Source organism: Aphidius gifuensis, linkage group LG3, assembly GCF_014905175.1.
Source record: "Aphidius gifuensis isolate YNYX2018 linkage group LG3, ASM1490517v1, whole genome shotgun sequence".
Lineage (NCBI taxonomy): Eukaryota > Metazoa > Arthropoda > Insecta > Hymenoptera > Braconidae > Aphidius > Aphidius gifuensis.
Genome location: NC_057790.1, coordinates 2,125,462 through 2,136,759, shown reverse-complemented (window position 1 = coordinate 2,136,759; position 11,298 = coordinate 2,125,462). Strand labels below are relative to the sequence as shown.

Sequence of the window (11,298 nt, the reverse complement as noted above, 5' to 3'; positions counted from 1 at the left end):
CATAAAAATAAGTACCTCAACATTCCAACAACTTAAATATATATTCAATAATCATTCAAATTTCGTATATATATATAGCCTCTTGAAAAAAAAAAATTAAAAAAAAAACATTAAACCCAAAAAAAATAAAACAAAAAATTTAAAATGTTATTGGAGAAAATTAAAAAATAAATCTTGTTTAAAGACTTAATTATAATACTGAGACAGTCAAATGTTAAACTTTGACATAGACAACTTTTATGGGGTGTAAAAGAGTTGAAAAAAAAAATTAAATGAAAAACAAAAAAAAGAATTAATATGGTTGAAGAATATGTTTGTTGTCTATAGACACTGGCTTTATTCGTATTATGGCTGTTTAAATCAGTCGACGAAGCATATGGGTGTTCAATTACCTGGTCATAAAATTTAAGTCTAAGTCTCAGTATAGTCTCTTAACGATGCGACGTGTTCCAACAACAATTTCATTGAAATAATAATTATTTCTACTTTGTTTTCTTCTTGTTTTTGTTGTTGTTGTTATTGTTATTTTATTTTATGTTTAATCAGTAAAGTTTTAAGCGTAGGCAACATGATCCAAACTATTATTTAAATTATGAATCATCGAGCATGTTATAGCGACCCCGTAGTGTCTTTGGTTCATCCACCTGCTTATACATATTATTCAGCGGCCAACACACGAGACAACCATCACCACCCACGAGTCAATTTTAATATATACATATATATATACAATATACATACATTTGTTCATCAGTGATGGCCACGTTTTAACAGCCACAATGACCTGACCAGTAACATCGTGTGAGGTAACGGCATAAAATCACAAGATCTTAGTTATATTTTATGAAGGTAATCTCTTCAATGTAAGCTTCAATGCAGATCCGAAAAATTTCTTCAAGTGATATCTGTCAAATGAAAAGAAAAATATTTGAATATTGTAAAAATTACATATTATATTTTAAATCGGTATAAAAATACACATCAAATTTAAAAAAAAAAAAAAACAAATAATTATAATAAATTTCTTTTGTGATTATAAAATATTTTTTAATATAAAAAATAATGATAAAAAAAAACTTTCAAATTAGTATTATTTATGATGACATATTGACATTCAATTTCCTAATTTCACGACATTTTATATTATGAAATATTATTACACCATATAAATATTATTGACATTTATTATTACGATTTTTATTTATTTTTATTGATATTAAAACGGAAGTCAAGACATCTCACAATAGATTACATGATCATCACTTTTTTAATATAATATATATTTAAAAAAGAAGAAAAAAAAAAACTTTTTTTTTCATTTCAAATAATCATTACAATAATAAAAATAATGATAGTATTAAAACAGACAATTGATTGATTGATTTTTCGTTAAAATTAGCTCGTTAAATACTTTCACAATACACCTACTTTGATTTGTTATTGTGCCGAAATTGTTTATGCAGTTTAGCAAGAGAGATATATATCAACAATGATGTAAAATAAAAAAAAATTATTAAAATTGATTAATGATTGGTAAAAAGATAATAACAAAACAAGTTAAACCAATTGCAATATCATTTAAAAGAAAACAGTTGGAATACTTAAAAATTATTCAAAAATAGATATGCGGTGATAAATCAATGACTTGTTAAATATTTATTAAAAAATAAATATATATATTTAACTACAATAATAATTAACTGCATTGAATGACCTCAATTTGTCAATAAAAAATGTATTTTAAATATAATAATATATAAAAATAATTTAAATAAGTATATGTTTCATTGACTATTGATTAAAAAAAAAAAAAATGTTTATGAAGACATCTTTGTGAGATAATTTTTATATTATATCACCCACGTGTGGTAATAAAAATATAAAATATCGATTTATTGGCAATATTGTAGGCACGCGATTTCGATCATATTTTATTTAGTCTCACGCTATATTGACATATTAAGTTGATATAATATTTGAAGACGTCTGAATATATACTCACCGATTAACCAATTTGATACTTTGATAATTTACTTTTTATATATTTACTGTTGTTGCTGCCGTTGTTGCTCACAGAAAGCCTGAAACAAAAATAATAAATTGATTGTGAATAAAAGAAAAAAAAAATAAACAACATAATCTTTAATATTTAAATGTAAAATCGTGCAAAAGTCATTTTCATTCGTTCATCATTTCTGTATACAGTCATGTAGCCTCAACATGAAAATAAATATATATTGTACATATTAAAATAAAATATTATTATTCTATTAACCAGTATCATTATATCCTCTTTGCTGTTGTGTCCATAACGAACACATCTCATTTTTAAACCTGAGCACCTTAAAAGTCTTCATCAAACTCAGAAAAAAAAAATCATAATATTATTTACTAAAAGAAAACAATTTAACAAATTAAAATGATAATGAAATCACGAAGATGCCATTCAATTGTGCTTGGTGGGCGGCCTCAGTATGTTTTATTTAACTTGAATTCTTCAACAATCACACAGCCTCACAAAGTTTCATTAATATATTTTTAATTTTTTTCATTGCTATATACACCTCAAAAACATTTAAGCATCTTTTTGCTGGTTTTTTTATTTATTTTGTTTTCTATTTTCAGTATAAATTATACCGTATTTAGAATACATTAGCCGACGCTATGTTTGAATTTTACTAGACAGATAAGTGGTATCATACAGTCGGTACCTTGGTAACTCGTGCAAGAGTATATTGTAACGGTTGCGGTATAGTTTAAGCTAAACAAGTCAACATTATAAGTTTATATAACAGAAAATTCATTGTAACAAGATCCACAATGTATTTTATTAATATATTATATATACTTGAATTAAAATAATATACTATATATAAAATAATATTTAATAAATATCTCTACTCAAATTTCAAATGATAATAAAAAATTAAAAAAACGTAAGAATATTTCAACAATTGTCATTAAAGTTTGATGATCATATATAAATGTATATTAAAAATATTAAATATAAATAGTAAATAACCATCAGACAATTTATCTCGTCACCACAATGTGCGCAAATCACGTTTGTTGGTTGACATCGATAAATCAGCGCTATCATATTCTACAATCGGCATTAATCACTATAATGATCCCCACATTTCTCTACACTCACTTGCTATATAAAGCCAAGATCACATTATATTCCCCACTCTTAATGTATATAATATATATAAACTCAAGCCACCTTCAATGTGACAAGGATCCAAATACCAAATGGCATTACGACATTAATACAATGTATATGTATATCTAAACTCTCCAAGTGGCAAAATGACCAGAAACCTTCACCAGTTTATATACCCCATGGGTCAATGGATTCATTATCAAGTTGTTATCTGGCAATTTGAAAAAGGTACTGGACACGTTGCCTTCTACTTATCCCCCTTGTTGTATATGCTCACCTTGCCACGTTGTGTTGCTGTTTATTATTATATATTTATTTTTATTTTTTTTTCAACCGGTGCCTTTTGCCACCCAGTAACACAAGCATACTCTGGACTTGGTACTCTGAATACCAATCCTCACTGTGTTGATCATGTTGCTTAACTGTATGGATAGTTAACTCTTTGATGCTGTTGAAGTGTAACACGTGCGTCTAGATACAACAAGAGTTCCTTGAACTCTTTTCCTTGCTGTATTATAATCTGCGTATTTAATTATGTGAATATCCTGTAAACAAAAAAAAAAAGTATCTTTTAAGGATGAAAATATTTTTAAAAAATTTGATATTATATTTCAATTTTTGTAAGGATTTAAAAGGATGAAAAAAAAAATATATATAATATATGAAACAGATGTGTCTGACTAGATGTAGATTTGTTTCACTTATTTTAAAATCCATAAAATTGAAATAAAAATTTAAATGATTTATACATGTGTGTATATAATAAATAAAAATAAAAAAATGTAAAAACAAGCTGGGTGGACATATATCAAGAGGATGAAGAGATGCGTAAACATCTTGGTGTTTAAACAGAGTTAAGTTCTTGTATATGTCAGTATTTTCTTTCACCAAGTTTTTCTTAGATTCTCGTTACTTTTTTTTTGAAAATTTTTTTATCATCTCATAGATGGTTTTATATATATATACATTTAACTCTTGTGAATTAAAGTTAGAGAAGGAAAGACAAGCGCCGCGCTTGGCACGCTCAGCAATCTGTCTTGTGGCGTGTGATAAATCAATCTACTGTGTAGACGTGCAAGACATGATCAACGAGTCTTGCAAGCCGCATCTTTAATTCTATAGCTGCAGTATATGCAGATATATGAGACTATGTCCATTTTGAACTATCATATAAATGTGCGTACACATTTGCCATTTTATTCTCACGCATGTTGTATATTAAAATGACGCAGTGTTGTTGATGTCAGCACATGCTCAATCTACTTCACCATCTTCAGACATCATAACATTTGATAAATGTTACATTCTCAAATAAATTTTTTAATTCTATTATTTATCTATAATTTTTATTATTAACTGATTTAATTTTATTATTTTTAAATCAAATACAGTTAAATATTCAATTTCATGAATTATTGCCAATAGCAATATAGGCGTGAATACGATCGAAATAATTTTTTTATTTTTTTTCTGTTATCAAGATAAATCAGATAACCAAAGAGTATATCAGGAATATAAATATTTTTTTAATTCAAAGCAGCTGTTGTAAAGACAATCTTCAGCATCCGATATTGTGAATTAATTAACCCTCTCGAGTATCATCCGAAACAAAAAAAATAATAAAATAAGTACGAATAAGATAAAGCGAGTTGGAGTTTAAATAAACTAGTATATATGACAAGTAATGAATTTTCAAATCGATACATGCTCACCTGGAATCATCTTGTTAAAGTTGTATCACATACATATAGCTTGATCGAGTTACTGAATAAAATTTCCAGCAAGATATTGTCAGGTATGCATATATCTGTAACATGTAAAGTAGATGAGTCCTCAAGTGTGTATATCTGTTGAATATGCAAAACGATTGAAGGTAGCCATGATTAGCCTCAATATATATACAACCATACATTTTGATATAACATATACAACGACAATCAGTGTTTAAATAAATATGTATAAATTAAATAATGAAAATCCGACAACAATCAGCACAACAAACTCACTTATATGATCAACATGAAAATACGTCACTGGACAAAAAAGAAAAAAAGAGTAATACCCCTGAAGCTGTGTGAGGGTATTTGTGGCCAATGAGATTTGTCGCCTTGAAAAAACTTGTACATATTGAATATATTAAATGTAAGTTAAGGCGATATGTATGTATTAAATTGAAGGAGAGTAGCAAAACGAATGGAGAAATTTAAAGACGGAAAAAGATAAATCGGGGTAAATCAATAAAGTACGTTCACACCGTGGTACCCTTCAGGCGAATCATTGAAATATATAATGTACAAGTTATTTTTTTTATTTTATTTTTACCTCTTTTTTTTTTTTTCTTTCATATATGTATTTGCAGTTTCAAAAAATTTCCAAGTAAACATTTTTTGGTTTAAAAAAAAAAAAAGGAAAAAAATTTCCTTAATAAAGTTACGATTTTTATAGGGATACTTGTTTTTTTTTTTTTTTTTTTATTTAAAAAAAAAAAAAAAGCTCAGTGATTGGTTTACTATATAATATATGTATATGTATGTATATAAGAACACGCATATTCTCATTATTTTACACAAGAACTTTTTCTTCTTAAAAGTAATTTTTTATTATAAGTTGGATATGAACAAATGTGGTACCGGTCGGATTGACCTACTCAATGTTGTATTTATGTCTCTCATAAACATTTTTAATGCTAGTATCTACATGTCGTCTTCTTTATCATTTTATTTATTAAATTTATTTTTTATTTTCTGGAGTAAAAAATAAATATATATTTTATTTTTTTTTAATTTTACTGAGACTTGCAAGTTATTGCTATATTAATTATATTTTTTAATAATTAAATTTAATTATGACGATGATAAAATATATATTTAATAATAAAAAATTATAATTAAGGGCACCATGTGTGTTTTTATATTTTTAATTTATTTATTTTAAAAAAATATAGTGGCGCCAATTTTTAACATTTGATATAACGACATGATATTCACAAGTTTATTTGACCAGTCTTATCAATAGTCTTAGATTACCGGATAGTATAGTTATGCTATATATATATATCGTTGAAACTTGTGAAATCATAAATCAGGATGTTGGTATAAATTGTGTGAATGAACCGAGGAAAAGATGGAAGAATCTTGGCAAACGATGTGGTTGCCATACTATATGTCGAACAAGTTTTCACGCTTTAAATCTTGCTTGTGGATAAAATAAAAAATAAATAAAAATAATAAAAAAGTATTGCAATTGGTCTGGTCAATGAACAACATATATCAGTGTTGAATAAAAAATAAATAAATAAATAAATACCAATAATAATAATAAAAGTTGAGAATTTCATTGGCAAAATTGTCGCTTCAATTTAAATCCAATAATCGTGATGATTATTTAAGTGATAAAATCAAGATTTTGTTGTCTTTTATGATGTTGTATTGGATCACCCAAGTCAATTTTAGATTATATTAACTGACTTCTTCAATATATGTCTGATAAAATTAAATGATGTGCACAGAATGTAATTTTATATGAAAAAAAAAAAACTTTAAATCTCCATATGCTGATTTCCAATGATGAAAAAACGAGTAAAAATATATAAAACATATCCAATATTTTCAGTAAAAAAAGGGAAAATAATTTTTTTCCATTTCTTATCAAGAAATACAATTTAATTAGCATAATAAAAGTGGTCCAATAAAACTTATCTTTCAACTTTCAATCAATACAACTTTTTAATACTCCACTAATTATCTAAATTGTCGATTACTCCATTTAAATCCCATCCGAATAACGGAAAGAATTTCAGCATCATTATGTGGACAAATCTGATAAATAAATCGGTTTAGTCGTTGCAGTGAATTCCAGCACGAGTACACTCTCCAGATTTAAAAAAAAAAAAATTTATTTTCCTTACTTTTTATATTTTATCATTGCCAGTTTACCTCTGATCGGTGTTCCTCTACAGATGTCAGGTAATTGTGCTGTACGCGAGAGAAATATATAAAAGGTGAAAAAAAAAAAAAAACACAAATCGAATGAAGTCAGCAAAGTTAAAATATACCTTGAACTACCCATCCAATTGAATACAGTATCTAAAGTTATAGTAGTACTATAAGTTCAAAGCATGTGTATATTGAACGACGAGAAAATTAGTCCGATTGTACAGAAGATGTTGTGGACAGGTCTTGAATCTTTTGGCTCAACTGTGTGGCGTTGACATAAATCGTGCAACACAAGAAGAATATATACATTTTCCTATCTTTTGATCATCACCACTTGTAAGATTCACCAAACCGACTTTAACATATAATAGCAAAATAAATATAAATAAAAAATATATTCAAGGAAACTAAAATATATTGTGGAAAAATAAGTTTAATAGGAATAAATGTTGAAAATGAGATGAAAAATAAAAGAATAATGAATGTTTATATTCACTATACTTGCAAGTAAAATTGCGTATCGTTGACTAAAGGCGCGGCATACCAATCCAGTGCATAAAATTCACTTCATGGATACAGATATACATATATATATAAGCAACCTGCTCGAAATAGAGTGGAGATCTTTCGACGCGCGTGTTATTTTCTCGTTGTCACACGCGATAGTCAATACACGCACGCAAACCTAGTGTATATATTTGAATAGCTATATGCACTGAAGAGTATAAGACAAGTCGAGGAACTATCTTGACTCCATTTTATTCTTACTTCTTTATACTTATTCAATTTATTTTTTATTATTTTTCTCATGTCATTACATAGTCAGTTTCATTGAATTACACTTGATAATTTAGTGTACCAGAGTATTGCAAATATTTTTTTTTTAAATATATAAATAATCTTTTAAAGAAATTTAAAAAAAAAATTAAATAATGATAAAATTTATCAGAAATGGCTTTTAATATTTGATTTAAAATAAAGACAGATAAAATTATATCATTGCAGTGAATCAATAATCAGAATTCATGGTGGTTCAAGCGATCTTCAACATCAGCATGTAGTCGATGAAAGTTGTTACTTCTGACATTACTATATGATCACGAGTCACGCCAGTTGTACATGACAGTATTTAATTACTTCTTGTGTTTAACCCTCATTGACAAAAAAAAAAATAATTTATTAGGGTGGTCTATTTATCAAATAGCTTTATCTACCAGATATTTATCAGCAAATAAATAATGATAAATTAAAAATATAATAATTATGATGAATTGACAAAACATACGTCGAAATAAATTTTAAAAGCTGAAAGTTGATATGTTAATGATCGTTGAAAGAGACCTAAAAAAATATAATAAAAAATATATTGATACAAATGAAAGTTTAAATGCGCATTTACATTGTCTTCCATAAAAATTAACTTGCATAATAATAATTTTTAAATGTTGTTAAACAATTATTCATTGTTAGTTAACAAAACATAGAAAGTAAATATTGTTTTCTCTATTTTGCTCTATTATTATTTAGTTATTTAATAAAAAATAAATTACTTGTCTTAATATAACCAAGAATCAAGTATTATTTATTTAATCTGTGTTAAATATTACAATAATATATGCAGAAGCTAAATATATTTAACAAATTTAATTTGGCGCCATAGTCAATATATACATAGAGCAATCGCTAGATCTTCTAGCTTAATAAATTAATATATAATTTAAAATGTATATCAACATTGAATATTACCGCGTGACTAATATGTCAATATGTTGATGCTGATGTGGTGCACGCGCACGTCTATATCGTGAAATATATTTGAATTATTGTTGTGTTATCTCGACGGGTTATAAACGTTGTGTGGGTGGAGTAGTTGACACAAGAGAGACACTATATAGCTTTTTTTTTAAATATCAAGTTTCATAAAAGGATACCGCATTAACTTGGTGGACTTATGAACTATTTTTTTTATTATCTTTTCATGTTTTTCTACCCCTCAGTGTTTGTTATTTAACAGACACCAATATATGCATCAAAACATAATATCATTTTTTTTTTATATTATAATTCATTTTTTTTTTCTAGTTCTAATATGTCAGCCATTTGTTTATGACGTCGTTGGTTGCACACACAGTTGGTAAGTATTATATATACATATGATTCAAATGCACATGCTGAAGAACTTGCTCGTGTTGTCGCCGTTTGTCCAGTATGTGCCAGCCATGAAAAGACCACCCTGAAAGCAACGCTGTGTGTTGTCGTTTTATAGAAAGAAGATGACCGGCACCCGATCAGTATTTTTTATTTTATTTTTTATATTTAATAATATAAATAATATAAATAATATCATGTGCTTAAACTTATCCAAGATGCCGACTTGGCCATATGATCAATGTGCTTTTGTTTAAAACGTATATTATTCATGAACACAAGACACCACCACTTATTGTCTAAGTACACTTGGCAAATATTATATTATTCATTTGTCTTCTATATATAGAAAAATAAGAAAAATATCAATATCATTGTCCAAATATTTTTATAGTTAATTTTGATTGATTTTTTTATTTTTCTTAAATTTATTTTCTATGGATATTAAATTGTATATTCAAAAAATTATATTGGAAATTATATAAAGTGTCATTTTGATATTTTTAATTCGAAATTGTATAAAATGAAAATAAATAAATTAAGTGTTACCGATAAATAAACATGCCAAATGGAGGCCATGCTTGCTTGAAATTCGATACAATCAGCTACTGGTTACTGATATGCAATTCACGATTAATAACTGGTATTTTATTTGACAACATCTTGGCAATCAGTGTCCTCAATAGCAACCGAAATTTCATGATATGTTGTACAGAAACTTTGCTTAACATTTGAATGAAATTAAAAAAAAGTAAATAATAATAATAAATTTAAATAAAATATAAAAATAAATAAAACGTGAGTAACATGTGCTTTGAAAAGATGTTTATTATCTTGTTTGTTGGTTAAATTGATGCGTTCATTAATATCATGAAATATTTAAGGTTTTTTTATTTTATTTTTTTATTACCAGCAGGTTGTGACTGTGAAGATTCAGGGCAGGTACATCAAAAATTAACAAAATATACGTTAATCGTGTGTATTTGATATCCACATACCCATATGCGCTTCGTCTTTCATTCAGGCTTCTTGATTTTCTTAGTCTTTTATATTGTATATCGGCAAAATGATGATGAAGAACCGGCTATGCCGACAAAGATACCGGCGACATGAACCATGCGGCTCCAAACCGCACTGCTATATATATATTTATTTTTTATTTTTCAATGGAGTGCTCTCTGAAATGATCCGAAACTTATAGTCACATTGCTGCGATAAAAATTCAACAATTTTGCCACAAGCAATACACACTAAATTATTTTATTTATTTACTTTTTTTTTTTTCTCCGCATGTAAATTATTTAAATATTTATAAATAAATATTTCATTTAATTGTATAGTACACATAGTATATGTATATTTGAAAAAGACATTCAACATGATGATCATGATGATAGTTGAAATAAATATCTTTGATTCTAAAATTAAATATGATGCGTGAGCTGACATATGATCAGGTAGATTTTTTGCACTCGAGGCCACTTGTAATATTCATAAGTGTCTATAGACACTTGAATAATTGAGGGTACGTCAACGGACATCCTTCGATGTTATTATGAAATGTATTTAATATATTTCATGTATAGGTGTGCCATCGTCAATCGTCAATCGTCATGGACAACAGCACCAGCTCATCCGCAAAAATACTCTTATCGTATAATATTCAAAGTGTCTTTATATTTAAATAAATTGTTGCAATTGTCGGACAGTCATTCATCTGAATGAATGGATATTTAAAATCATAATGATTTATGATATTCATTAACATCATGTATTACAAATAATAGATATATTATTATATCAAGCAAAGCAAAAAATTGAGATGTTTATTTAAAAAAATATGATAGAAGAAAAAAAAGATTTTAAAAAAATGTTGGGCGTTGACCAATGTAGTGAAATATTATCAACCTGGCGTGACAGACATTCAACTGTTCCTATTAATAAAGTAGGCCTTTGACTGTATCATTTTGACATCCTCGAGTGCCCTCGTTTCCTGACTTGCCCATTCCACACGTACTGTGCATATTCCCATCATCAAACATCATCAGT

General features: G+C 26.9%; 1 long non-coding RNA gene across 1 annotated transcript in view; it reads right to left on the bottom strand.

Moving 5' to 3' along the window:
* Positions 1 to 271: 271 nt before the first annotated feature.
* The window catches only part of LOC122851392, a 44,401-nt gene continuing 33,374 nt past the window's right edge, over positions 272 to 11,298 (bottom strand). The window contains exons 4-6 of the long non-coding RNA XR_006373685.1: positions 3,444 to 3,711; positions 2,003 to 2,081; positions 272 to 905 (exon numbers count right to left, since the gene is read on the bottom strand). This is a non-coding gene — a long non-coding RNA (uncharacterized LOC122851392). The remainder of the gene's footprint in view (positions 906 to 2,002; positions 2,082 to 3,443; positions 3,712 to 11,298) is intronic.